Genomic DNA, 27,170 nt, shown 5'->3' with positions numbered 1-27,170 from the left:
CTGGGTCTATAGAGGTTAAGTTAATATAACCAAACTACGCAACCCTAAAACAAGATAGGATTCCTAACTTTCTTCCTTTGTTCTCTAGGCAGCGAGGTGGCATAGTATATAGAATCCTGGTCTTGGAAGAGGACCTGAGTTCAAATTCAGCCTTGGACACCTGATATTAGTTATGTGACCTTGGGGAAGTCACAACCCTGATTGCCTCAGGCAATCCAAGGCCATCTTCATATCTGGACACTGGACCCAGATGATGCATGATGGGAAAGTGAGGCTAATGATTTAGCACAGCATCTCCTCTCTCAAATCCAAATATCATGCTTGTCATAAGTATCACCTCCCTGATACCATAGTATTCTTCAAGAATGAAGGATAATCATCTTTTGGTTTCATAGGCATGAGGAGTGGGAAAGAGATTTGAAACTTCATTATAATTCCAAAGCTCCATCTGTGGTTGGAACTTCTGGTCTATAGAAGACATTTAAAGGGCCAATTTATAATTTTCCAGGATAGAAAGAGGATATTTATGGTAAATTATCTCTTGTGGTAGAATATTTCTTGTGCTGGGTCCCTGCTGACAGTCTTTTGAAGACACAAAACCCCTCCTCAGAATAATTTAAATAATTGAAAGAAATGGTAAATTTCATTTGGTAACTTTAAGTTATAGGTTACTAAAAAATGCCATTTCTTGCATTGATGTTCATAGACCCCTTGAAATCTGTTTGTAAAAAAATTTAAAGCCCCTAACTTGAGAACATTGGCAGACTGGGCTACCTAATGGGTTAACTTATCATTTAGGGATGATGGTAGGGTCTTTTTTATCAAGTCTAGTTTGAAAGAAAAGCACTGGCAGGACAGAATATCAGACTCTAGGGGAAGAGTATCAATCTGAGGGGGTATAGGAATGAGTGACTGACAACCCTGCCTGTCTGTTAACATAGCAATGACACAATGCCTCTATTAGTTGGAGAAAAGCTTACTTGAAAGTTAAATTTGAGGGGCAGTTAGTTGGCACAGTGGATAGAGGACAGTCCCTGGAGTAAGGAGAAGCTGACCTCAGATACTTACTAGCTATGTGACCCTGGGTGAGTCACTTAACCCTAATTGCCTCAAAACAAAACAAACCAACAAACATAAAAATCCTAAATGTGACCATGTGTTGCCTGAGATAGGTTGTTACTCATTTTTATATACATTGATCATATCCATTTTCTACTTTTCAGTTTATACTAAAAGATCTCAAATTGTATTCTATGAATTTTACTAGGTATACCATAAAATTTTGATATTGTTGAAAAAAAATTTATAAATTATTTAATATTTTAATTTTACTTGTCCAGGATATAGTGCAGGTCAGTAACTACAATACTTACAAAAATAAATACAATGTGCCTATTGCATGGAAGCAACAACCCTACAACACATCAGATCTTAAACTCACAATGAATTAAACAAAAATGACTATTCTTTTTGAAGAGAAATTGTGTATATACAAGTCAGGCTCTCCAATAGTGTTGCCAACTTAATATTAAGGGTGCTGTGATTCCTCTGGAAAGAATACCTAGTCATGAGTAAAAAATCAAGTTTGAGAATCACTATTTTGCAATATAAATCCATTCCTAAAATATATTTGTATCTTAGGACCTTAGTTTTTATTGTCATTCTCATTTTAGCATTTAGTTAGATACACTGTAACTTGTCATTTAAAGAAAAACTAGTTTTAAACGAAGAATTATAGCCATATAAACCATTTGCTGTGTAAATCAAGTTTCCAAATACTGAATTTACATTTATTTAAAGTGTGTTTCATCTGTAGCTGAAGTACTGATTGCCAGGGATCATATCTTGGTAATCAAATTTGGTATGTGTCTGAAACAGTGTTTTATATTCTTTAAGTATTTAATAATGGAAAGGAGCACAATAGTATATACCTGGAGCATCAGAGTTAATAGATAAAGGTAATAAAAGTCAGTCAATAAGTATTGACAACACTGACTGTACACTGAGTTGAGGATAGAAGGAAAGACAAAAAAAAAATAAGTTCCTGCCTTCAAAGAGACAAAATTATTACAATGGGAAAAACAATGCAAAAAATAATAAGGGAAATGCAAGCTATAGAGAGAGTAAATAGAAGATCATCTCATGGGGAAGACTATAGGGGGGCAAGGGAAAACAGAGCAGAAGGGTGGGAAACAAGACATCTGCCATGAAGTAGGATTTGAAGAGAATTTGCAAGAAATTCAGGGAATCTAATAGGCAGAGATTAGAAAGGAAGCATTCCAGGTCAGATAAACAGATAATGCTAAAATGCTAAGAAGAAAGAAGGAAGTGTGATGGAGGTCAGTATGAGTGGGAAGGCCCAGTGTATTTGGATTGTTCATCAAGTTGCTGTTTGGTTGTTTCAGTCCCATCTGATTCTTCGTGACAACATTTGGGTATTTTTTTGACAAATACTAGAGTGGTTTGGTATTTCCTTTTCCAGCTCATTTTACAAATGAGAAACCTAAGATAAAAAAAGGGTTAAATGATTTAGTCAAGGTCACATAAATAGAAAGCATCTGAGAGCACATGTTAATTCAGATAGATGAAGTCTTCCTCACCTCAGTCTCGTTACTTTATCCACTGTACTATTTAGTTCCCCCTGTTCTAGTAAAGGATGGTAAAATATAAGATGCCGAGAAATTTAAGGGGGTTAGTTATCAGCAGTCCTAAATGTCAAACAAAGAAAATTATATTTGATGCTGGGTGTAATATTTTGTCACTGGGATTTATTGAGTACATCCTATGTTTTATGAAAATCACTTTGGCAACTGAGAGGAGGATGGCTTGGAGTGAAGAAAGACCTGAGACTAGGAGATCGATTATAATGTTATTGTAGTAATCCATTTGAGAGGTACTTGAAATAGGTCCTAGCTGTGTGGAAAAGAGGGCATATATATGGGAGAAGTTATGAAGGCAGCTACGACAAGATTTGGCAGTCAATTAGATATGTGAAATTAGAAAGAGTGAGAAACTGAATATGATATCAGGAGCCTCTTATTTATTCCACAACTATGTAGTCATCCCTTCTTAATATTTCAGACACTGGTCAGATTTCTGAAGCTGTAGGAACAATAACAAAATAGTCCCTGTCCTCAAGAATTTCATACTCTCTCATGGTAAACCATTTTTAGTTATGGAAGAGCCAAATATTCTGACCTTCCTACTCCATACTGGGCTTCATCACAGCACTCCTTTCTTTTTTTTTTTTAGTGCTTTAGCATCAGTTGTTCCCCTTGCCTGGAATGCTCTCCTTCCTAATCTCTGCCTCTTAGATTCCCTGGATTCCTTAAAAATTCACTTCACATCCTACCTCAAGGCAGATGACTTGTTTCCCACCATTCCCCCACCATTTTCCTTTGTCCTATAGTCTTCCGTATGAGATGATCTTCCACCTACTCTTTATATATCTTGCATATCCCTTATTATTTTTACATTGTTTTTTCCATTATTTATTATTAAGAGCAGTTCCTTTTGTCTTGGAGGTAGCACTTGAACTGAATTTTTGAAGAAACCTAAGGGTTCTAAAAAATAGAAGTAAGGAAGGAAAGCATTCCACATATAGGGGAAAGTCTGTGCAAAGATGTGGAGGAGACAGATGAGAGGCAAGTAGGAGCAACAAGAGACCAGGCTATCTATAATACAGAATGCACAAACTGGGAGAGAAAGTGCCAAAAGAGTATTTGAAGTCAAATTTTGAAGGCTTTAAATGCAGATCAAAGAATTTATAGTTAACCCCAGAAGTAGTAGGGAGTCATTGGAGCTTTTTGAGTAGTGGAATGGCTGCTAGATGGTGAAGTGAACAGAGCACTGGCCTTGGAGTCAGGAGTTCAAATCCAGCCTCAGACACTTGACTCTTACTAGCTGTGTGACCTTGGGCAAGTCACTTACCCCAGATTGTCTTGCATCCAGGGCCATCTTCAATCATCCTGATTCATATCTGGCCACTAGACCCAGATGAAGAGAAAGTGAGACTGGTGATTTAGCATGACCCTCCATCACTCAAATCCAGTTCATGTTCTTGGCATGGCATCGCCTCCCTGATGTTGAGATCTTCTGCGAAAATGAAGGACAAAAACATTGTTCAGTGGAGTGGCATGATCAGTTTTGTGATGTAGGATTAACAATTTGCAGCTATATAGTGGAATGGAATGAATTTTTGAGGGCTTCCCAATAATAGAAACAGAACTTTCTTATTCCTTTACATAGGATCTTAAAAATTTGAATTGGAAACTATCTTAGAAATTGCTCCACTTTTTTTTTTTACAAATGATGATAGCAAGTCCAAAGAAGATGAAGTGATTTTTCGTTACTACAGAGGGAAGCAGTTCAATTCACACTTGAGACTGTGACTCCAAAGCCAGCAATCTTTCCTGTACGCTGCACTGTCTCCCATAGTAAATAACTCTTTTTGACTGATTTCCTTACTGATGTTCAGAAGCACAGAGCTTGGAAAAGAGCCATATTCCACTTAACTGATGGAATAGAACTCTATGCTCCTTTCAGGCACCTATATCTATTTTTGTTTTTCCTTTTCTGACTGCCTTTCCTCAATTGGAGATATCTTTCCTTGATCCATAAATGCAGATTTCTCTTTGTCTGGACATGGAAGAGCAAATATCTGGCTAAAACACTAGGGAGTGGCCCTTATGAAGGAGGCTCATATCTTGATCCTTTCTGGGTTAGGAGAATGTGGGGCATAGCACTAAACAATTCCCCTCTTATCTCAAAACTGTTCTTGTCCTATTTTTCTCTTGCTTCATTTTTTTCAGCAGGGAAAGCAGAATCCACTTTCAGAAATCCATGGGACTTGATCCCTATTTCATGGAAGCAATATATATAAATTTATGAAGGTAGACAATCAGATCATATGTATACTTTTCTCATCATCTACATACAGTTTTCTTGCCTTTTCCCATTCCCTTTATATTGATGATCTCAAAAGAAAATGGCATGCTACCATTTTAGGATGCCCCAATAATGCCCTTTTTACCCTGCAGAATCTTGCCATACTAAGGAATCATCAGCTCTGAAAGATATTGATTAAATGCCCTTGAGGGTATCATGCATACTGCTAGTGCCAAGCACTAATCAAAACAAATTAGAAAATCTTTGCTTTACAATGCTCACATTCTAAATCAGCACATGCTGGCATAGACTGGCTACAGTTAAAGGGCAATTAGACATTTAACATATAACATGATGTACTATAAAATGTTACCAAACTGGAACTAAAGAGTTGCACTTTGTATAGATGTATAATTTGTGAGTATTTTTGTACATTGCATCTTTTTTTCTTCATGGTTCACTGGAGTGGTATAGTTAACATCCAATGAATCAAAATAGCTTCATGGAAGGAATAGTACTTGACAGACTGAGGTTGGGAGGGAGGGATATTCCAAGTATAGGAATAATAAAGATATCAGTCTTAATGCATAAAGTAATGAAGAATTCTTATAAGGGATTTAAAAGAAGACAGACAAAATCAAAATTGCAAGAGGTCAAAAAAAATTCTAGTTACAACTTTAGGATTGACTGTGGATCAGTATTGAAATCAGGAATGGTGATAAGGAGAAAGCTGAAAGTGTAAGGAAGCCAGAGCCTGGATAAGAATTTGAGAGAGAGGATGGGCAAATGCAAGAGATTTTTATAGAGGCAGACCATCAGGGTCAGACAACCAATTATAATGAAAAATATCAGTGTAAAAAATTGAGATAAAAATAGCAATGAGAAAAAATTAAATAAATTATGATACTGATGTTTGATGTAAATAAAATTGGTCAAGTAATTTTCAATTTTTCTTGATACATATATATTATATTTTTGCACTATATATGTACATACATGTATATATAAATATGTTTATTTCTTACTTTTATTTTTACATCACAGCTGCCTCTAGAAACACCTTCTCCCATTGAAACTGAACTCCCTGGGTATTATTATTCCATTTGATAGCTTGTAAAAACAACTTTTCATTTAAGATCAAGCCCAAATGGAAATCTCTTAAGATGTTTTAAAAATTCAAAAGGAGATCAGGTAGTGATTAAAATTTGATAACTATAGGTAGCAGGAAGGGAACCACCAACATATTTCAGATACAGAATTGCCTACTTTTTATATAGTACCTTTAGCTAGGCAACAGGGATCAGTTTTCATCATAGGTACAGATTGGCCCTGGATGGGAGTCCCATCTGAAAGAGATAGTTAGCCAAAACTTACATGAGTGTCCATATGGCTATGGGTATTTTGCTGCCAGTTCAGCAGCTGCTGAGGCACTATGTGACTCCAGATAACTTAAGATTGACACTAAGGTCATAGGGTTAATGGACAATAGACAAGAGATAAATAAAATTATCTGGAAAGGCTTTTGGATCAAGCTTAAAGCAATTCTTTTTTAGGTGCAAAGTTCAGTGGAGCCACCTTAACTGGACACTGATATCAAAGTCCTTGACATATTTACATAGAAAGTAGAAATTAAGGAAAACTAAAAAAAAATTTTTAAAAATCTACAAAAGGCAGCTGGACTAGTCCAATCATGAAGAGAGGATATCAGGTTACATAATATTGAAAGATTATTTCTCATGATATTAGAAGGAAGGAACAATACCAAAAGCCTGGAGAAAGCAATTACCCCTCATTTAAAAAGGAGGATGTGGAGGCCAAAAGCCCCCAATAAACTACAGATCTGTATTCTTACTTTCTAAACTATTTTAAATCAGGATATAATCAATAAAATATCAGGCAGTTAAGGTAACACAGTGGATAGATCACCTGCCCCATAGTCAAGAGGACATGAATTCAAATCTGTCCTCAGACATTTAATAATTACCTAACCATGACAATTTGGGCAAGTCACTTAACCCCATTACCTTGCAAAAACTGAAAAAAACATATATGTATGTATATATATATATATATATACATATATATATATATATGTATATATATATATATATGAATGGCAGGATTTTGCATATATATGTGCAATATATATTTATCATGAAATCTGAAGGGAATTCAAGATCTCATTATACTTAGTATTTATATAAAATGCTTTATTTGAAAAGAGCAGAAAAAATTTCTTTTCCAATAAATCATATCTGTTTACATGTCAACATACAAGATACCTAAAAAATATAATAGAGAATAATTCTATGGTCCTTGATGATTCTCTTGATCATTAAAATTGAGCAAAACATAAAATATGAAAAATCCAATAACATAGAAAAGATGTATAGATTTCAAGGAATTTTCCATGGATGATGAGGCTGTCAAATTATTCTTATTTGTGGATACATTGTACTGATTGCAATAAGTCCTAGATTATTGAAATTCATAGTCACTTTTTATTTTTATTGAATTTTAGAATTTTCTCCCTAATCTTGAATCCCTGCCCCCAGTCCCCACAGAAGACAATGCGATAGTCTTTACATTGTTTCCATGCTATATATTTGTCAAAATTGAATGTGTTGAGAGAAAAATCATATCCCAAAAGAAAAAATAAAATTTAAGAGATAGAAAATTTACATATTTAGAAAAAATTTTAAAATATATTAGAGATATCAGTCTTTGTTCTTTGTTTAATCTCCAGAATTTTTTCCTTTGGATACGGTTAGTACTTCTCATCACAGAAGTCCTAAAATTGTCCCTGATTGTTGCACTGATGAAACGAGCAAATCCATTAAGATTGATCAACAAACCCATACTGCTGTTATGGTGTACAATATTCTTCTGGTTCTGCTCATCTCATTTAGCATCAGTTCATCTAAATCCTTCCAGGCTTCTCTGAATTCCCAGCCCTTCTGGTTTTTAAGGGAACAATAGTGTTACATCACATACATATACAACAGTTTCTTAAGCCATTCCCCAATTGAAGGACATTCACTTAATTTCCAATTTTTTGCCATCACAGAGATGCTATGAGTATTTTTGCACATGTGATGTTTTTAGCTTTTTTCATATATCTTCAAGGTACAGACCCACTAGTGGTATTGCTGGATCCAAGGGTGTACACATTTTTATTGTCCTTCAGGCATCATTACAAATTGCTCTCCAGAAAGGGTGGATGAGTTCACAGCTCCACCAACATTACATTAATGTCCCAGATTTCCCATATAACTTCCAACATTGATCATTGTCCTTTATGATCATATTGGGAAGTGTGAGAAATGTGAGGTGGTACCTCAGAAATGCTTTAATTTGCATTTCTCTAATAAGTAGTGATTTAGAACAATTATTCATATGACTACAGATCATTTTGATTTCCTCATCTGCAAATTGCCTTTGCATATCCTTTGACCATTTGTCAGTTGGAGAATGGCTTGCTTTTTTAAAAAAAAATTTAACTCAGTTCTCTATATATTTTATTTTATTTTTTAAAGATTTTATTTATTTTGAGTTTTACAATTTTTCCCCTGATCTTACTTCCCTCCCCCCCACCCCCCACGAAGGCAATTTATCAGTCTTTTCATTGTTTCCATAGTATACATTTATCCAAATTGAATGTGATAAGAGAGAAATCATATCCTTAAGGAAGAAACATAAAGTATAAGAGCTAGCAAGATCAGACATTAAGATATCAGATTTTTTTTCTAAATTAAAGGTAATATTCCTTGGTCTTTGTTCAAACTCCACAGTTCTTTCTCTGGATACAGATGGTATTCTCCATTGCAGAGAGCCCCAAATTGTCCCTGATTGTTGCACTGATGGAATGAGCAAGTCCATTAGGGTTAATCATTGCCCCCATGTTGCTGTTAAGGTGTTCTTTATATTTTAGAAATGAGTCCTTTGTCAGAAATACTAGTTGTAAATTTTTTTCCCCAATTTACTACATTTCTTTTGATTTTTGTTACAGTGATTTTGTCTGTAAAAAAAAGCATTTTAATTCAATGTAATCCAAATTATCTAGTTTGTTTTTAATAATATTCTCCATCTCTTCCTTGGTCATAAACTGCTTCCATTTCCATAGATCTGAGACATAAATTATTCCTTGATCTCCTAGTTTGCTTATAATATTGTCTTTTATTTTTTCTTTTTTTAATTTACATTTATTTTTTATTAAAGATATTATATGATTTTTACACTTTTCCCCGAATCCTGCTTCCCTCCCCCCTCCCCCCACAGAAAGCACTCTGTCAGTCTTTACTTTGTTTACATGTTGTACCTTGATACAAACTGGGTGTGATGAAAGAGAAATCATATCCTTAAAGAGAAGTCTAAGAGGTAACAAGATCAGACAATAAGCTATCTGTTTTTTTTTTTTAAATTAAAGGTAATAATCCTTGTACTTTGTTAAAACTCCACAGCTCCTTATCTGGATACAGATGGTACTCTTCTTTGCAGACAGCCCAAAATTGTTCTGGATTGTTGCACTGATGGAATGATCAAGTCCTTCAAGCTTCAACATCACTCCCATGTTGCTGTTAGGGTGTACAGTGTTTTTCTGGTTCTTCTCATCTCACTCAGCATCAGTTCATGCAAATCCCTCCATGTTTCCCTGAAATCCCGTCCCTCCTGGTTTCTAATAGAACAATAGTATTCCATGACATACATATACCACAGTTTGCTAAGCCATTCCCCATTTGAAGGACATTTACTGGATTTCCAATTCTTTGCCAACACAAACAGGGCTGCTATAAATATTTTTGTACAAGTAATGTTTTTAGCCCTTTTCCTCATCTCTTCAGGGTATAGACCCAGTAGTGGTATTGCTGGGTCAAAGGTTATGTACATTTTTGTTGCCCTTTGGGCATAGTTCCAAATAGCTCTCCAGAAGGGTTGAATGAGTTCACAGCTCCACCAACAGTGTAATAGTGTCCCCGATTTCCCACATCCCTTCCAACAATGATCATTATCCTTCCTGGTCATACTGGCCAATCTGAGAGGTGTGAGGTGGTACCTCAGGGAAGTTTTAATTTGCATTTCTCTAATAATTAATGACTTAGAGCATTTTTTCATATGGCTATGGATTACTTTGATCTCCTCATCTGTAAATTGCCTTTGCATATCCTTTGACCATTTGTCAATTGAGGAATGGCTATTTGTTTTAAAAATATGACTCCTTTCTCAAATATGAGTCCTTTCTCAAAATCATTAGTTGTAAAGATCTTTTCCCAATTTACCACATTTCTTTTGATCTTGGTTACATTGGTTTTATCTGTGCAAAAGCTTTTTAGTTTAATGTAATCGAAATCATCTAATTGGTTTTTGGTGATGTTCTCCAACTCTTCCTTAGTCAGAAACTGCTCCCCTTTCCATAGATCTGACAGGTAGACTAGTCCTTGATCTTCTAATTTGCTTATAGTATTGTTTTTTATGTCTATGTCCTGTAACCATTTGGATCTTATCTTGGTAAAGGGTGTGAGGTGTTGGTCTAATCTAAGTTTCTTCCACACTATCTTCCAATTTTCCCAGCAATTTTTATCAAAGAGGGAGTTTTTATCACAATGGCCAGACTCTTTGGGTTTACCAAACAGCAGATTACTATAATCATCTCCTGCTTTTACACCTAGTCTATTCCACTGGTCCACCACTCTATTTCTTAGCCAATACCAAACAGTTTTTATGCCTGATGCTTTATAATATAATTTTAGATCTGGTAGGGCTTAGCCACCATCTTTTGTCCTTTTTTTCATTAAGTTCCTGGCAATTCTTGACTTTTTATTTCTCCATATGAATTTACTTACAATTTTTTCTAACTCATTAAAAGTAATTTTTTGGAATTTTGATTGGTAAGGCACTAAACAGACAGTTTAGTTTTGATAGAATTGTCATTTTTATTATATTAGCTCTCCCTATTGATATTTGCCCAGTTATTTAAATCTGATTTAATTTCTGTGAGAAGTGTTCTATAATTGTTTTCAAAAAGACTCTGAGTCTGTCTTAGCAAATAGACTCCCCAACATTTTATATTGTCTGAGGTTAACTTTGAATGGGATTTCTCTTTCTAGCTCTTCCTGCTATTTCTTGCTAGACATATATAGAAAAGTTGAGGATTTATGAGGGTTTACTTTATAACCTGCAACTTTGCTAAAATTGCTAATTGTTTTCAGTAGTGTTTTGGATGATTTCTTGGAATTATCTAGGTAGACCATCATGTCATCTGCAAAGAGTGAGAGTTTTGTCTCTTCCTTCCCAATTCTAATTCCTTTAATTTCTTTTTCTTCTCTAGTTGCTGATGCTAACATTTCTAATTCAATATTGAATAGTAGTGGTGATAATGGGCACCCTTGTTTCACCCCTGATCTTATTGGGAAAGCCTCTAGCCTCTCCCCATTGAATATAATGCTTGTTTGATGGTTTCAGATAGATACTGCTAATTATTTTAAGGAACAGTCCATTTATTCCTACACTCTCTAGTGTTTTTAATAGGAATGGATGCTGTATTTTGTCAAAAGCTTTTTCAGCATCTATTGATATGATCATATGATTTCTGATAGGTTTGTTGTTGATACAATTGAGTATACTAACAGTTTTCCTAATATTGAACCAACACTGCATTCCTGGAATAAATCCTACTTGATCATAATGTATTATCCTAGTGTAATTGTTTTTTCTTTCTCTGTTTTAACTCTTCCTGGTTTAGGTAACAGTACCATATTGGTTTCATAGAAAGAGTTAGGCAGAGTTCCATCTTTCCCTATTTTTCCAAAGAGTTTATATAGGATTGGAACCAATTGTTCCTTAAATGTTTGGTAGAATTCACTTGTGAATCCATCAGGCCCTGGAGATTTTTTTTAGGGAGTTCAGTAATGGCTTGTTGAAATTCTTTTTCTGAGATAGGGTTGTTTAGATATTTGATCTCTTCTTCATTTAACCTGGGCAAATTATATTTTTGTAAATATTCATCCATTTCACTTAGATTATCAAATTTATTGGCATAGAGTTGGGCAAAATAATTTTGAATTATTACTTTTATTTCCTCCTCATTTGTGGTGAGTTCACCTTTTTCATTTATGATACTAGCAATTTGGTTTTCTTCTTCCTTTTTTTTAATCAAATTGACCAGAGGTTTATCAATTTTATTGGTTTTTTCATAACACCAACTTTCAGTTTTATTTATTAATTCAACAGGTTTTTTTGCTTTCAATTTTTTTAATTTCTCCTTTAATTTTTAGAATTTCTAATTTGGTACTTAATTGGGGATTTTTGATTTGTTCTTTCTCTAATTTTTTTAGTTGTATGTTTACTTCATTGATTTCCTCTTTCTCCAGTTTATTCGTATAAGCATTTAGAGCTATAATATATCCCCTGAGCGTTGCTTTGAATGAATCCCATAGGTTTTGGTATGTTGTTTCATTATTATCATTATCTAGGATAAAATGGTTAATTCTTTCTATAATTTGATTTTTGGTCCACTCATTTTTTAAAATGAGGTTATTCAGTTTCCAATTTGTTCTGGGTCTATATCTCCTTGGCCCAGTATTGCATATTACTTTTATTGCATTGTGATCTGAGAAAGATGTATTCACTATTTCTGCCTTTCTGCAGTTGATCATTAGGTTTTTATGTGCTAGTACATGGTCAATTTTTGTATAGGTTCCATGTACTGCAGAGAAAAAGGTATATTCCTTTATATCTCCATTCAGTTTCGTCCATAATTCTACCATACCTAATTTTTCTAACAATCTATTTACCTCCCTAATTTCTTTCTTGTTTGTTTTATGATTCGATTTATCTAGATCTGATAGCGGGATGTTGAGGTCTCCCACTAGTAGAGTTTTGTTGTCTATGTCTTCCTGTAATTCTTTCAGCTTCTCCTCTAAGAATTTGGGTGCTGTCCCACTGGGTGCATATATATTCAATATTTAAATGACTTTATTGTCTATGGTAACTTTTAGGAGGATAAAGTTTCCTTCCTTATCTCTTTTAATGCTATTTTTGCTGCTCCTTTTTCTTAGATAAGGATTGCTACCCCTGCTTTTTTTAACTTCAGCTGAAGCAAAATATATTTTGCTCCAACCTTTTACCTTTACTCTATATGTATCTCACTGCTTCAAATGAGTTTCTTGTAAGCAGCATATTGTAGGATTCTGGTTTTTAATCCACTCTGCTATTTGCTTATGTTTTAAGGGAGAGTTCATCCCATTCACATTCAAGGTTATGATTACTAATTCTTTATTGCCCTCCATGCTATCTTCCCTCTCTTTGTATTTTTTTTGTATTTTGTATCTTTTGTATTTTTTTGTTTCTGAATATCACCCCCTTCATTGTGTTTGCCCTCCTATATCACACTCTCACATTTCTTTCCCCTTTCCGTCTTTCCCTTTTCCCTTCCCCTTCCTTTTGTTATTCCACTTTTTCCCCACTCCCCTTCTCTTTCTCCATTCCCCCTCCCCTTTTCCCCTTTTAATACTTAAAAGGTTAGATGTTTTATAAGTTAACTGATTATGTGTAGGTTGACTTTAAGCCATGTGTGATGAGAAGAAGATTCAGGTGTTTCTCCTCTGCTCCCTTCTTCCTCACTATTACCATAGGTTTTTTGTACCTCTTAGTGTAATGAGATTTACCCCATTCAATCCCCTCCCTCCTCCCATCTCTTTCCTGTCCCCCTTTTTAGGGCAGTAGTGGGGTATTTTTGATCATTCTATTTAAGTCATAGAAAATTCTAAGTGTCTGTCCCTTTTAGTTCTGTATATTCTATCAAATAGAGTCAAAATTCCTAAGTTATTAGAATCTTTCTCCCAAGTGGGGTTAAAGCCAGTTACCTCCCATTAGATAGTAGTCTCATGGATAGGTCATGAATGTCCATCATTTCTGGCTAGGTGTATTCTCTCTGTTAGAGTTACATTTCTCAAGGTTTATGAGAATCTTTTTTTTTTACCGCCATGCTGGGATATAGCCAGTTTCAACTTACTGGATTGCAATTTTTTTTCTTTTTCTGCCCCCCCCCTTTTTTTACCTTTTCATGTGTCTCTTGAACCTCCTGTTTGATGCCCAAATTTTCTGTTTATCTCTGGTCTTTTCATCAGAAATTTTTGGAATTCTTCCATTTCATTAAATGTCCATCTTTTTCCCTGGAAGGGAAGGCTCAGCTTTGCAGGAAAGTAGATTCTTGGCTGCATTCCAAGCTCCCGTGCTCTTTGAAATATCTCATTCCAGGCCCTTCGATCCCTTAAAGTTGATGCTGCCAGGTCCTGCGTGATCCTTACTGTGGTTCCTTGATATTTAAATTGTTTCTTTCTGGCTGCTTGCAGGATTTTCTCTTTTATCTGATAGTTCTGAAGTTTGGCCACAACATTCCTTGGTGTTTTCATTTTAGGATCTTTTTCTGGTGGGGATCGATGTACTCTTTCAATAACTACTTTGCCCTCCGATTCCATGATATCAGGGCAGTTTTCCATCACTAGATCCTGTAATATTAAGTCCAGCCTTTTTTTTCTCTTCAATGTTTTCAGGAAGTCCTATAATTTTCAGGTTGCCCCTCCTTGATCTATTCTTGAGGTCAGTGGTTTTGTTGATGAGCTATTTTACATTTGCTTCTATTTTTTCTATTTTTTTATTTTGTTTTACTGACTCTTGCTGTCTCATGGAGTCATTAGTTTCTGTAGACTCCATTCTTTTTTTTTGGGGGGGGGAGTTTTCTTCATTAACCTTTTGCAACTCCTTTTCCAATTGGTCAATTCTACTTTTGAAAGAGGTTTCCATTTGCCCAATTGAGGTTTTGAGAGAATTAATTTCTTTTTGCATTTGCCCATTTGAAGATCTGATAGATTTGTGTTCTTGTTGCAAGGTATTAATTGTCTCCCCCAAATTTTCTAGTTGATTTTTAAACTCCTTCCTTATTTTTTCAAGGAAGTATTTCTGTGCTGAAGACCAGATTGTATTCTCCTCAGAGGTTCCAGGTCTCTCTGAGTTAGGGTCTTTCCCTTCCAAAAATTTTTCTATGGATCCACCTTTCCGCTGACCTTTCTTCATTTTTCTGAGACCTGAGTTTTGGAGGGGCTGGTTCACAGGGGCTTGGGATCGCTAAAGGCTTTACTCACTGAGTGCGGTTTCTCTGGCTGGCCAGTAGGAGGAGCTGGTTGCTTTCTCTGGAGTGTCTGTGACCTTGGTTGAGGCCTTCTCCTTTTCCTTGAAGGGGGAGGAGTTGGAGGTATTGAATTCTTTTGCCTTCAATCAATGGTGGGCTTTACCCTGGCCTGAGGTCATTCTTCAGCTGTCCTGGTTCTTCTGCTCACACACCTGGGCCTGATACAAAAGTAGTTTGCAATTGTTTGTTAGGGGAGAAGTCTGAGTTGTAATGGGACTCAGAGCAGAGGAACCCATGGATGGTGTCCGCCGCTCCCCTGCTCCAGAATTCTCCCCACAGCCCTGTCTGGGATCTCCAGGGGGACAGCTCCAACAACAGTGCCTCTGCTCTTCCCAGCAGACTCACACCCCCACAGTCCAGCCCCACCTCTGATACAGCAGGTCCGGCTCTCGGGCCTTCAGACTCCCAGTTCCAATTCAGCTGCTAGTCTGGTTGATTGGGGCTGATTTTCCCTCTGGGCCCAGACTCACCCACCCAAATTCAGCCACAGCTCCTGCTGGACACAAATCCCAAGGTAGATGTTCTTTCTTCTGGCTTTTCTTTCTGGTTTTTTTTGAGTAGGATTTCTTTTAAGAGGATTGATTCATGTGGTAGATGGGGAAGAGATCAGGAGACTTTAGAACTGTGCCTGTCTTCTCTCCGCCATCTTGCCCGGAAGTTAATATTGTCTTTTAAATCTAAATTCTGCTCCTGTGTTGATCTTATATTGGTATAGGGTGTGAGATGTTGGTCTAATCCAAGTTTCTGCCATGCTAGCTTCCAACTTTTCCAACAGTTTTTATTGAAGACAGAGTATTTGTCCAAGAAGCTGGACTCTGGGTTAATGAAACAGCACATTACTATAATCATGTCTTGCTATCTCTTTTGCAGCTAGTCTATTCCATTGATTGACCAATCTATTTCTTAGTCAATGCCAGACAGTTTTGATGACTGATGCTTTATAATTTTAGATCTGGTAGGGCTAAGCCACCTTCTTTTGTACTTTTTTTCTTTAAATACCTAGAAATTCTTGATTTTTTTCTTTCTCCATATGAATTTACTTACAATTTTTTCTAGTTCATTAAAGTAATTTTTTGGAATTTTGACTGGTAGGGAACTAAATAAGTAGTTTACTTTAGTTAGAATTGTCATTTTTATTATATTAGTTTAGCCTATGAGCAGTTGATATTTGCCCAGTAATTTAAATCTGGATTTATTTGTATGAGAGGCGTTTTGTAGTTGTCTTCATAGAGTTTCTGAGACTGTCTTGGCAGATAGACACCCAAGTATTTTATATTGTCTGAAGTTACTTTGAATGGAATTTCTCTTTCTAGCTCTTGCTGCTGTATCTTGCTAGTAATACCTACATACATACATATATATATATATATATATATATATACATATATGTGTGTGTGTGTGTGTGTGTGTGTGTGTGTGTGTGTGCTAAAGATTTATGAGAATTTATTTTTATATCCTGCTACTTTGCTAAAATTACTAATTGTTTCTAGCACTTTTTAGGTGATTTTTTAGGATTCTCTAGATATACCTTCATGTCATTTGCAAAAAGTGAGAGTTTTGTTTCTTCCTCCCCAATTCTAGTTCCTTCCATTTCTTTTTCTTCTCTTATTGCTGAAGCTGGCATTTCTAAAACAATAGTGAAAAATTGTGGTGATCTTTTTGGGAATTCATCTAATTCCCATTGCACATAATGCTTGTTGATGGTTTCAGATAGATATTGCTAATCATTCTAAGGAACAATTCATTTATTCCTATATTCTCTAGTGGTTTTAGTAGGAATGGGTGCTGTATTTTGTCAATAGCCTTTTCACCATCTATTGAGATAATCATATGATTTCTGATAGGCTTGTTATTGTTATAGTTAATTATAGTTTTCCTAATATTGAACCAAGCCTGTATTCCTGGAATAAATCCTGCTTAGTCAAAATGTATTATCCTAGTGGTAACTTGCTGTAATTGCTTTGCTAAGATTTTATTTAATAATTTTATATCTATATGCATTAGGGAGCTAGATCTATAATTTTCTTTCTGTTTTGACTCTTCCTGACACCATATTGGTGTCATAGAAAGAGTTAGGCAGAGTTCTGTTTTCACCTATTTTGCCAAAGAGTTTATAAAGAATTGGAACCAATTGTTCCTTAAATGTTTGATAGAATTCACTTCTAAATCCATCTAGCCCTGGAGATTTTTTCTTAGGGAGTTAAATAATGGCTGCTTGAATTTCATTTTTTTGAGATAGGGTTATTTAGGTATTTTATTTCCTCTTCATTTAACTTAAGCAATTTATGTTTCTGTAAATACTCATTCATTTCACTTAGATTATCTAATTAATTGTAATACATTAGGGCAAAATAATTCCTAATTATTACTTTAATTTTCTCCTCATTGGTGGTGAGTTCACCTTTTTCAATTATGATACTAGCAATTTTTTTCCATATTCCTTTTTTAAATTAAATTAACCAGAGTTTTATCAATTTTATTGGGTTTTTTCATAGAACAATCTCTTGGTTTTAGTTATTAAATCAATAGTTTCCTTGCTTTTAATTTTACTAATTTCTGGTATTCCAGCAATTCTGGTAATTGGCATGTTGCTTCATTATTGTTATTACCTAGAATAAAATAATTAATTCTTTCTATAATTTTGTATTTAGTTGGGTTTTTTAATTTGTTCTTTCTCTAATTTCTTTCAGTTCCATAGTTAGTTCATTGATTTCCTCTTTCTCCAAATTATTCATATAAGCATTTAAAGATATAATATATCCCCTGACAACTACCTTGGCTGTATCCCATAAGGTTTGGTATGTTTTCTCATTATCTATGATGAAATCATTAATTCTTTCTAAAATTTGTTGATTGATCCACTCATTCTTTAAAATGAGGTAATTTAGTTTCCAATTAGTTTTAGATCTATCTCTCTATGGTCCATTATTGCATGTGTTTTTATTGCATTATGATCTGAGAAAGATGTATTCATTATTTCTACCTTTCTGCATTTAAGTATAAAGTTTTTATGCCCTAGACCATGGTCAATTTTTGTGTAAGTGCCATGTACTACAGAAAAAAAAGTATATTCTTTCTATCCCCTTGAGAGGTCTAGGTTTTCTAACATTTCATTTAACTCCTTAACTTCTTTCTTGTTTAATTTATAGTTAGGTTTAATCTAAATCTGAGAGGGAAAAGTTGAGGTCTCCCACTAGTAGAGTTTTGTTGTCTATATCTTTCTCTCACTCCTTCAACTTCTCCTCTAAGAATTTGGATACTATACCACTTGGTGCATACATATTTAGTATTGAAATTGCTTTATTGTCTATGGTACCATTTGGGAGGATATAGTTTCCTTCCTTATCTCTTTTAATGAGATTTATTTTTGTAGCTGCTTTGTCTGAGGTAAGGATTGCTACCCCTGCTTTTTTCATTTCAGCTGAAGCAAAATATATTTTGCTCCAACCTTTTCCCCTTATTTTATATGTATCTCTTTGCTTCAAATGAGTTTCTTGTAAGAAGCATATTGTAGGATTCTGGTTTTTAATCCACTCTGCTATTCGCTTATGTTTTGAGGTAGAGTTCATCTCATTCACATTCAAAGTTATAATTACTAACTCATTATTGCCTTCCATGTTATCTTCCCTGTTTGTATTTTCCCCCTTTTTCCCCTTATCCATATTCCCTGGTATTTTGTTTCTGAACCCCATCACCTTTAGTGTGTTTGCCCTCTTATTTCTTAGCCCCTTCCCCTTTTTCCCCCTTCCCTTTGCCCCCTCTTCCTTCCCTTGTTTCTGTTAGTTCTCCCTTTCCTCCCCTCCCCCTTTCCCCTTTTACCACTTTAAAGGTAAGATAAGTCTCTTGACTTAACCAAGTGTATGTATGTTAATTTTAAGCAAATATGATGAGAGTAAGATTCAGGCAGTTCTCACCTCTCCCTTCTTCCCCTCTATTGCAACACGTCCTTCGTGCCTCTTAATGTAAGGTTATTTACCCCTCCTTCATCCTCTCATATCTTTACTGTCCTCCTTTATAATGAGGTATTGTTTTAAAATAATTCTATCTGAGTCACAGAAAAGTCATGAGTGTCCATCACTTCAGGTTAAGTATATTCTCTCTAATAGAATTACAGTAATTGAGAGTTGTTAGTGTCTTTCTCCCAAGTAGGGATATAAAGTTTCTTCTTATTGTATAGCAGCTTCTCAAATAAGTCATGAGTGCTATCTCTTCTGGCTAATTAAATTCTCTCCAGTAGAGTTACAATTCTCAAGAATTATTAGTTTTTCTCCCAGGTACGGATATAGCCAGTTTCATCTTATTAGATGACAGTTTGTTTGTTTGTTTGTTTTACCTTTTCATGTTTCTCTTGAATCTCCTGTTTGAAGTCCAGATTTTCTACTTAGCACTTGTCCTTTCATCAGGAAAAGTTGGAAGTCTCCTATTTCTTTGAATTTCCATCTTTTCCCCTGGAAGAGTAGGCTCAGGTTTGCTGGACTGTGAATTCTTGGCTTCATTCCATGTTCCCTTGCTCTTCAGAATATCACATTACAGGCCCTTTGATCCTTTATTATTGATGCAGCCAGGTCCTGTGCAATCTATACTGTGGCTCCTTGGTATCTACATTGTTTCTTTCTTGCTGCTTGCAGTATTTTCGCTTTTATCTGACAGTTCTGGAATTTGGCCACAATATTCCTTGGTGTTTTCATTTTGAGAACCCTTTCAGGAGGGGATCGGTATATTCTTTCAATAACTATTTTGCCCTTTGGTTCCATGATAACAGGGCAATTTTTCATTATTAATCCTGTAATATTAAGTCCAGGCTTTTTTTTTTCCTCTTCAATGTTTTCAGGAAGTCCAATGATTCTTGAGTTGTCTCTTCTGTATCTATTCTTGAGGTCAGTGGTTTTGCTGATAAGGTATTTTACATTTTCTTCTATTTTTTGGTTTGTTTTAAGCGATGCTTGTTGTCTCATGAAGTCATTGTTTCCACAGGTTCCATTCCTTTTTTTAGAGAAGAATTTTCTTCATTTACCTTCTGCAACTCCTTTTCCAGTAGGTCAATTCTATTTTTAAGGAGTTTTTCATTTCCCCCAATTGAGGTTTTGAGAGGATTATTTACTTTTTGCATTTGTCCAATTGTATTTTCTAAGGATTTGTTGGGGTTTTTTGCAAGATGTTAATTTTCTCTTGATTTTCTTTCCCCAGTTTTTCCAATTGATTATTAAACTTCTTCCTGATCTCTTCTAAAAAGTCTTCCTGAGCTGGAGATCAATTCATATTCTCCTTAGAAGTTCTCTGAGTTAGGGTCTTTGTCCTTGAGGTAGCTTTCAATGACCCCCACCCTTTCTTCATTTTCCCAGGATCTTGTGTTTAGGGGGGGCGGGGGGGGGGTCTGGTTCGCAGATGTTTGGTTCTAAAAACCCTAGAGGCTTTGCTCACTGGGCTTAATAATTCCATGTGTGCTGATGAGTAGGGGATGCTAGATGCTTTCTTTGGAGTATTTGTAACCTTGATTTGTTGCCCCCTTCCTAGGCCTGGGGAGTGGGGGGAGCAGCAGGATCTGAGTTATCCTTGGGCAGTGTGGGTTGGGCCCTTGGGGTATTTAGTTAATCCTATTAGTCACTCAGCACTGAGAGAGATCTGCTGCCCACACCTGAGCCTGGGGGGAGGGGAAGATTGTTACTGTGATGTTTCTGGGAATAGTACTTTTCTCTCACAGGGATGGGGGGCGGGGCTGGAATGTCTGAAATCAAGCCATGAAGACCAGTGCCATGTGCCCTCTATTTTCAGACCTGGTCTTCCCAGCCCATGGAGCTGACCAGATTGATGTCTAAGTTGCCTCACTGGAGCTCTCCCAGCCACTATGCTGCTCTCCTGCCTGTTTACAAAGCCAAAGCTTCTGAAGCTATTCTGAGGTTAGTCCTGGGTCTCACCCCACTGCCCCTAGGTGGCTCTCTGGTCTCTGCCCTCTGGCTCACCCACATTCCTCTGAGACAGACATTGTTGGTGGATAGTCTTCTCCTTTGCTCTTTCTGGATTCTGTGGACTTTAATTCTGTTAAGAGGCTTGATTAATATTAAATCTGAGGGAAAGTCAGCAGACCTTAGCACAGTGCCTGGCTTCTCTCTGCCAGATTGGTCAGAAGTCCTATCCATAGCAACTCTTAAAGAGTTTGACCTAACCATGCACATATGATAAAACAAATAGATAAACATTGGCTATATTTTAAATTATGATATGAAGCTGAATGGATAACCTAAGGGCAATCAATTACCTATGTCTTGGTAAACATTCATAAAACCAAAAGAATGAGTTTGACCCAGAAAGAGAAGACATTTGCCCTTGACAAACTACAAAGTTATTTTAATGACCCCAAGTCTTAAAAATCCATTTCAAAACTGTTAGTATTTATATATAAGCTATATTATATATTATATATTATATAAATGCATATATAAAACTATATCATATATAGTATATGCATGTATGTATTTAGATTGATAGATGATAGATAGATAGGTAGATAGATAGATTGATAGATAGATAGATAGATAGATAGATAGATAGATAGATAGATAAAGACACTACTATCCTAGGAGGTATGGATCCTAAGATAAAAGGATAGTATAGAATTACCCTCAAGGAATTCATATTTTTTTGGAGTTTAGGGGAGTATGCTCAACACATACTGAAAGATAGGGAGGAATGAGGTCAAAGGAGAAAAAAAAGTTTTTTAAGTATTTTTGTTTTCCTCTTTTTCTTCCTCAAAGAACATTGTAAGAGGTGACTCCTACATCCAGAGACATTGTTTTTTTTAATTCTCTGTATCATTTTCTTAGCAAAATTGGATTGTTAACAACCATCCATAATTTAGTTGGGTGACAAGATATTTATGCATATTTTATTATAAAAATTTCATTCTAAATTTTGATTGGCTAAATATCATGGCAATATTGAGTTTTTGACATCATATTCATCCTTTTGAAGCATTTTCAATAGTTGAGTTATATTCTAAGTAATACCTGATCCTCTTTATCCATATCACCTTCATTATTTCTCCTGATATTACTAGTAAAGACTTTCCTTGCTTAGGTACAACTAAAAATAAAATACCCTTTTCTTTTTTTCTTTTTTAGATTTTTCAAGGCAATGGAATTAAGTGACTTTCCCAAGGCCACATGGCTAGGTAATTATTAAGCATCTGAGGTCAGATTTGAACCCAGGTACTCCTGACTCCAAGGCCAGTGCTCTATCCACTGCACCACCTAGCCATCCTTACCCTTTTCTTTTAAAAATATTTTTTATGTTCAATATACAACCTGACAATGAAAAAATTGGCTAGTTAGTTGGTTCTTGCCCTTTGTTATCAAAGATAACCAAAATGACGTAACTTTGTTAGAGACAAATAGGATATTAAACTGTGACTGATCAGACCAATACAAACTCAGAAAGGTCTGGGCATAAATAGTTCATGCAAACACCTGCATTGATTATTCTAAACATACACATCTTACATTTCCTTTAAATTTTGAGCTTCAATTCTACCTTGTTCATAGAGAACAACAATCTCTTTGATGAGGGAAGGCCATTCTGGACAATCCTGTTCTAATGTCTCCCATACTGCAAAATCTATTCCAAAGTTCTCAACAGAGACTTTCAGGGTATCCCTGCAATGCTTCTATTGACCCCCCCATTGGATCCCAACTCCATCCTGTGAGCACTTGCCCTATGTGAGTTCTCCATAAAATAGTCTTTTTGGCAAGCAAAGTTTGGCATTTGAACAATGTGGTCAATACATTATAGCTGTATTCTCTATAGTAACCCTTGAATGCTTAACATTTTAACTTGAGAAAGGAGCTTAACATTTGGTGTCTTCTTTTTCCAGATGATCTTTATAATCTTCCAAAGAAAATTTAATTGGAAGCAATTCAGTTTACTGGCATGTCTCTAGTAGATTGTCCATGCTTCACAGGAATACAAAACTGAGGTCAGCACAGTAGTTCTGAAGTCTTTCAGTTTGGTAGTCAGTCTAATATTTCTTCTCTCCCAAAGTTTCTTTCAGAGTCCACCAAAAATTGAGCTACCTCTGATAATGTGTGTGCCAACTTCATTATAATATGTACCTTCCTGGAAAATATACTGCCAATGTAAGGGAACTTAACCACAATATTCAGAACTTCTTTTACTGTAATTGATGTTTCCATATATGAATGGTATGATGCTATCTGATGGGGTAACTATTTTCTTAGTATTGATTGTTAGACCAAAATTAGCAAAAGTTGTAGAGAAAGAATCCATACTTTGTGGTACTTAGCTTCAGAGGCTGCATTGAGTGCACAATCATCTACAAAAAGATCATGGTATACTCCCTCCAGTTGTAACTTAGTTTGTACACTTTTGAAGTTGAAGAATTTACCATCAGTGCAGTAGCTGACTTCAATGCATGTTCATTCTAAATGAAGGCATTTGAAAATATGACTGAAAAAAAAATGCTAAAAAGCATGGGAGGAAGGGACACAGATTTGTTTCGTTCTATTGGTGACTAGGAAAACACAAGAGCATCATACATGATCAAGCACCCAGGCAAGCATGCCATCATGAAATTGATGTACAATATTGATGAACTTCAGACAACCAAATTTTGACATAATTTTACATAAGCTCTCCTGATTGGTCAGATCTACAAACACCGTAAACAGACCTATATTCTGCTCCTAATATTTGCCCTAGAGTTGTCAGGAAACAAATACCATATCAACCATTCCTTTTTTTTTTTCTGAAGCTACAATGGTTCTCAAAAAGATGAGCTTCTTCCAGGTGAAGGATCAGTCTATTGAGGAGGACTCTCACAAGCATCTTACCAGGGATGACAAAAGAGGAACACACCTGTGATTTTCAAAGGACAATCTCTTCCCTTTACCATTATAGACAATGGAGGTATCCTTGAATTCCTGGGGGATAACCTCTTCATGCCATATAACCTGGAAAATTTAGAGCAATGGATCCCTACTTTGTAAATCTCAGGTGGAATAGAATCAGTACCAGGTGCTTTGTCACACAAAAGGAGTGTAAGGTATTCAAAACCTCTTCTGTTGGAACTTTAGCCAGGGATAGATTGACTTCAACTTTAGGTAAATGGTCAATTGCTTCTACATTGATTGACCAGTTAAAAACACTAGGAAAATCTTCAGCCCATCTCCCCAAGGTCATGTCCCTATCACTAATAAATGAGTGGCTGAGATGCAACATATGTCTTTGGCCCATAAATATAGCCTTCAAGGCATTCTGAAAGCACTTTGGATGGTTACTATCTGCATATAATTGAATTTCATCTGCCTTCTTAATGAACCAAGAATCCTGCACCTGTCTAAGCTTCATTTGTACTTAATTTTTGATAGAATTAAATGCTGTCTTCTTAGCAATGGATGAACTATCCTACTGGTAAAGGCTGTGGAATTCTTGTTTTTCATTTAGCAGCTTCTATATTTCTCCATCATCTTCATCAAAATCATCTTGATATTTCCAAGTATTATGACCAAGATGAGCATATCTCTGAAAGCTGTCCACTCCTTTTGTATTCCACTGTTGCCAACTGTGTGTTTCCCTCTAAGTTAGTAACAAACTGTTCCTGTTCAGACAAGTATACTAATCTTTTGACATTAATTCTTCTAGTAGTCATTTGGCTTTGGGGCCATTGGTTGAATATGAATATTTAGCTTAGGGAAGATGAGTCTGTGATCAGTACAGCACTTCGCACCACACATTACCTTCATCACTCTCACATCCTGTCTGTCTCTTCTCCTTATAATCATGTGGCCTAATAGAAGCCAGTGTTTGCTATGAGAATGCATCAAGGAAGTTTTATTGAGTTTAGGTAAATGAAAGACAGTGTTTGTGATGAAGTCATGAGATACACAAATCTTCAGCAGAAGGTGACCATGGCTGTTACTGTTTCCAACTCTATTTATTCCTAAAACTTTCTGCCATGTCTGGTAGTTCTTCATGGTGGGAGGTTAGATACTAATGATGGTAGCTTGGCATTTTCCTGCAAGTAGAATATACATTGTCATGAGCCTATCATTCACTCCTTTTGGTAGGCATATGTTTGTTTCCTAGATTGGTTTTGTTAGCAAAACCCACCCCAGTATCGTGGTACTCCCTTTCACTGCAGTCACTCCAGAAAAAATGTGTATCCAGCTCTGATTTCAGTAAGCTGGGCTTCATCTGCCAGCCTTGTTTCACTCAAGGTTGGTATGTGGATATGATACCTCTTGAAACAAGAGCTGTTCATCTTTCATGCCTATTGGATCTTGTGTTGTCCATGAATGTGTACACATTCCATGAATTCCATGAATCTTCTTTGAAGAAGTTTTTGTATTTTTGTGTGTATTTGTAAGAGAGGGTGAGATCCCCACCTGTTGCAATAATCAGATCACAGTTGGGAAAACATAATTTTTAAGGTGCCTTTTCTAGTCCTTTCTTCACACCAGGAGGTGAGCACTATGATCCTTAACAGACTGCTCAGACACTCAGAAAGCTGCCAAATCCCACTGCTTCTTCTAGTGAGAAAAGAACCCTATGCCCTAGCTTTCTGTGTGCAAGGTTGTGACTACAGCTCCCAAAGTATCTGCACCTGCTGCTTCACCATTTGCTTATAACCACAGGACTGTAAAATGCAATGTTTGAGGTCTTTTGATTTGGCCATTAACTGGATTTAAATGAAGTAGGGTTACACAAAGTTATTGCCCTCACTCTCTTCCAAAATCATCATGATCCCATGGCAAAACAGAGTCAAGACAACTGGTCATGATTTTAGATGAAGTGGATGATCTTGGCATGTTTGATGTCTTAACCAAGCTCTAAACCTCCACAGCACCTGCTTTAGCTGCCTTCATGGTCTTTGGAACAAATTATGTTTATCCTTTCATTCCACCAGTGGAAGATTTCACATGCTTTGAGGAGACACCCCTCCTTCACTCACCGATGAATTGTAGATCCTCTCAATTACCCTCAATATAATTTAAGCCATCTACCCAAATAGTTTACTGGGGTGTGGCTGCTGTGCATGCTACAGCTTCTTGGAGCCACAGCTGAGAAAGAGGAGACTTGGGTGGACATCAAAGGTGGAAAGCAGCCCTGAAAGGGGCTCCACAGCACTCACACTAAGGTACTAGTCTTCCTTGAACTAATTTTAACTAATCCAATGTATGTGCTACCCACTTCTTCCCATTCCATCCTCATAACACCCAATTATCCCAAAAGATATAATGAATATAATCCTCAGTATATTGATCCAACCAATTTATATTTATAGCATTTTAAAATATTGAGAATAGCTGAGTACCACTTAATCTTTCTTATTAAATCATTACACAGTGCCATATTACATGTTATTCCAAAAATCAGTTATATGGTAGCAGCCCCAAAGGACATTTATTAATGGATTAATTGATGCAAGTAAACATTGAGAAATGAAGGGAAATATTGATGCACAAATTGAATAATTGTTGTGATATACACCATCAAGAATAAACTGTAAAAGATTCTGCAATTTTGAATGTTTCAAAATGGTTATGACTTTGTGAACTACTTTTCTTCTAAGTTAGAGGACTCACAAAGTATTTCTTAGAACATGGAAGACTATAAAAAGTTTTTCAGAAATTCTAAATGTAGGGCAAGCTCAGGAGAAAAGGTGGAGATGAAAGTGAAATGAATGAAGGAACTCAGCCTGAACAAATTTGTCTTAGGCTATGGATGGGGGAAAGTTATGGACAGTAAAAAAGAATACAAAAGAATTAAAGTTTCTGCTTTTGAAACAGGTTAATTCAGATCAGGTATTTGGTTTCTTGATTTTTTTACATACAACTGAGACCCCACAACTTCTATCTTATAGATTATAGGATCCTCTAAGGCAGGGGAAACTTAACTTGAGGTATGTGAACTACCAAGAATTTATGAGTTGATTTCCTAGGGTCTATAAACTTAAAAGGAAAAAAAAATTAAATTTGAAGCAACTGTATCAAAATCATTTGTTTCCTTGGTAATACTAAATATTTTATTTTATGCATATAAGAACATTATTTGCACAAAGGTTTAATCATGATGTCAAAAGGGT

This window comes from Macrotis lagotis, chromosome 1, assembly GCF_037893015.1.
Source record: "Macrotis lagotis isolate mMagLag1 chromosome 1, bilby.v1.9.chrom.fasta, whole genome shotgun sequence".
In the NCBI taxonomy this organism is placed as follows: domain Eukaryota; kingdom Metazoa; phylum Chordata; class Mammalia; order Peramelemorphia; family Peramelidae; genus Macrotis; species Macrotis lagotis.
Note: the sequence above shows the minus strand (reverse complement) of the source record.